Raw genomic sequence first — 3,446 nt, 5'->3', positions numbered from 1 at the left:
TCTCTGATGAAGCTGACAGCAGTACTGACTTCAAGGTTCTTTATAGGCTTGGCCTCAATCCACTTGGTGAACTTGTCGACTGCTACAAGCACATGAGTGAATCCACTCCTACCAGTCCTCAGAGGTCCAACCATGTCCAATCCCCAAACAGTAAAGGGCCAGACGAGCGGAATGGTCTTCAGGGCCGATGCAGGCTTGTGAGACATGTTTAAAATCCCGCTCGGTATGCTTTGGCCACAATGGTCCGAGAGGACCCATGGTGACCACAGGTCCCCGAGTGGATGTCATTGAGGATCACTCGGCCTTCTTCAGGTGTTATGCATTTCTGGCAAACTCCAGTCACACTTTCTCTGAACAACTGTCCTCTTATCACAGTAAAGGCTTTAGATTGACGGACGATATGTCGAGCCTCTTCTTCATCCTCTAGGAGTTCCTTTCTAAGAATGTACGCGATATATGGTACTGTCCAATCGGGGGTGATGACCAAAACCTCCATAATCAAATCGACCATGGCTGGAACCTCGATTTCAGTCGGATCGGTGGCACTCTTTGACTGCGGGCGCTCTTCAGTGAAGGGATCTTCTTGAACTGAAGGTGTATGAGTATGCTCCAGGAACACATTGCTGGGAATAGCTTCCCTCTTGGAGCCTATCTTTGCCAGATCATCGGCTACTTGATTTTTCAGTCGAGGGATGCGATGGAGCTCTAACCCCTCAAACCACTTTTCTAACTTTCTCACTGCATTGCAATAACCAGTCATAGATGGGCTTTTGACGTCCCACTCCTTCATCACTTGATTGACCACTAAATCCGAGTCGCCATAGACCATGAGGCGACGGACGCCGAGTGAAATGGCCATACGCAACCCATACATAAGTGCCTCATATTCAGCTTCATTGTTCGAGGAGTCAACGTGAATCTGAAGAACATAGCTGAGTTTGTCACCACGGGGGGATACCAACACCACCCCAGCACCGGAACCATTCAGCATCTTGGATCCATCGAAGAACATGGTCCAATGCTCCGAGTGAATTTGGGCCGGAAGTTGCTGTTCGATCCACTCGGCGAGGAAATCAGCTATTGCTTGGGACTTGATAGCTTTCTTTGCCTCAAATTTGATGTCCAGGGGAAGGAGTTCAATCGCCCACTTTGCCACTCGACCAGTTGCATCTCTGTTGTTCAGAATCTCTGATAATGGAGCGTCGCCGATGACTGTAATGGAATGATCAGAGAAATAGTGTGCAACCTTCTTCATGGTCATGTAAATCCCATAAAAAAGATTCTAATAATGTGGATATCTTTGCTTTGATGGAGTCAGAACTTCAGAAACATAATATACTGGGCGCTGAACTTTATAGGCTTTTCCTTCTTCCTCCCGCTCGACCGTGAGTACTGTACTGACAACTTGTCCAGTGGCTGCAATATAAAGCAGTAAAGGCTCTTTGCTGATTGGTGTAGCAAGCACCGGCTGGGTGGAAAGCAGGGCTTTGAGCTCTGCAAATGCTGCATCAGCTTCAGGAGTCCACTCAAACTTATCAGACTTCTTCATCAGTCGGTAAAGAGGCAATGCCTTTTCATCAAGGCGAGAAATGAATCGACTCAAGGCGGCCAAACAACCAGTAAGTTTCTGGACATCGTGCACACGCACATGGCGTTCCGAAGTATAGCACCAACTTTCTCTGGGTTAGCGTCGATCCCTCGTTCGGAAACAAGGAAACCGAGTAACTTTCCACTAGGAACTCCGAATGTGCACTTTGATGGATTAAGCTTGATATCATATCTTCTGAGATTGGCAAAGGTTTCAGCAAGGTCAGCCAGCAGGTCGGAACCTTTACATGACTTGACCACAATGTCATCCATGTATGCTTCCACATTCCGACTGATTTGAGTGAGCAGACACTTCTGGATCATCCTCATGAATGTGGCTCCGGCGTTCTTCAAGCTGAATGGCATGGTGACATAACAGAAGCATCCGAATGGAGTGATGAAAGCCGTTTTTATCTCATCAGGTCCATATAGTCGGATCTGATGGTACACCGAATAGGCGTCCAAAAAAGACAAACGCTCACACCCCACAGTTGAGTCGACGATTTGGTCGATGCGGGGGAGAGGAAAATGATCTTTCGGGCAGGCCCGATTGATATGCTTGAAGTCAATGCACATGCGAAGTGAATCGTCCTTCTTGGGGACCATGGCAACATTGGCGAGCCACTCAGAGTGGTAAATCTCTCGGATGAACTCAGCTGTCAGGAGCTGAGCCACTTCCTCGCCAATTGCTTTTCTCTTCTGGACGGCGGACCATCGGAGATGTTCCTTGACTGGTTTTACTTTTGGGTCGACTCGCAAACGATGCTCAGCCAGTCCCCTGGGTACACCCGGCATGTCAGAAGGTTTCCATGCAAAGATGTCCCAGTTCTCACGGAGGAACTGGATGAGCACTTCTTCCTATTTGCTGTCGAGTGTTGTTGAGATATGGGTCGGAGCAGCATTGGGATCGGTCGGGTGAATATGAATCGACTTCGTTTCACCGGACGACTGAAATGTAGAATCTATGGCAGGCTTCTTGGCTCACAGCAAATCACTTAGATCTGCATTTTTCTGATATTCTTGCAGTTCTACTACTGCCATTTGTGCATCGGCAATTTTTGAGCCCTTTTGGAAGCACTCTTCTGCCTTCTGCCAATTACCAGTGATAGTGATTACTCCTCTAGGACCAGGCATCTTCAATTTGAGATACACGTAACATGGTCGAGCCATAAAACGTGCATAAGCGGGCCTACCCAGAATAGCATGGTAAGCACTCTTGAAATCCACTACCTCAAATGTCAACTTTTCCTTGCGGTAATTCTTGGAATCACCGAAAACCACATCAAGGGTGATCTGGCCAAGTGACTGAGCCTTCTTGCCAGGTATAACGCCGTGGAAACTCATGTTGCTTTCACTAAGCTTGGGCATCAGAATGCCCATTCCCTTCAAGGTTTCAGCATAAAGGATATTCAGGCCACTGCCACCATCCATCAGCACTTTAGTCAGTCGAGTGCCTTCGACTACTGGGTCGACCACCAGTGCTTGCCTCCCAGGGGTGGCTATATGTGCTGGATGGTCCGACTAGTCGAATATGATGGCAGTCTGGGATCACTTCAGATAACTGGGTGTTGCTGGGGCAACCATGTTTACTCCTCTGTTAATAACTTTCAACCGACTTTTGCTTTCAACATCAGCAAAAATCATCAGCGTGGAATTGACATTGGGAAAACCCTCATCATCGTCTTCCCTATCTTCACCCCCGTCCGACTCCTTTTCCTTCTCCTTGGGTTGTTTCTCTCGGAACTGCTGGATCAGGAAACGACACAGTCAAGTGGTGTGTTTAGGGTAAATGATGTTCCCCTCTTCATCTTTTTTGGTATGAATATGGCACGATAGATCCAACACATCATTCCCATCTT

Source organism: Triticum urartu, chromosome 4A (assembly GCF_056163025.1).
Source record: "Triticum urartu cultivar PI428250 chromosome 4A, HENAU_Tu73, whole genome shotgun sequence".
In the NCBI taxonomy this organism is placed as follows: Eukaryota; Viridiplantae; Streptophyta; class Magnoliopsida; order Poales; family Poaceae; genus Triticum; species Triticum urartu.
Note: the sequence above shows the minus strand (reverse complement) of the source record.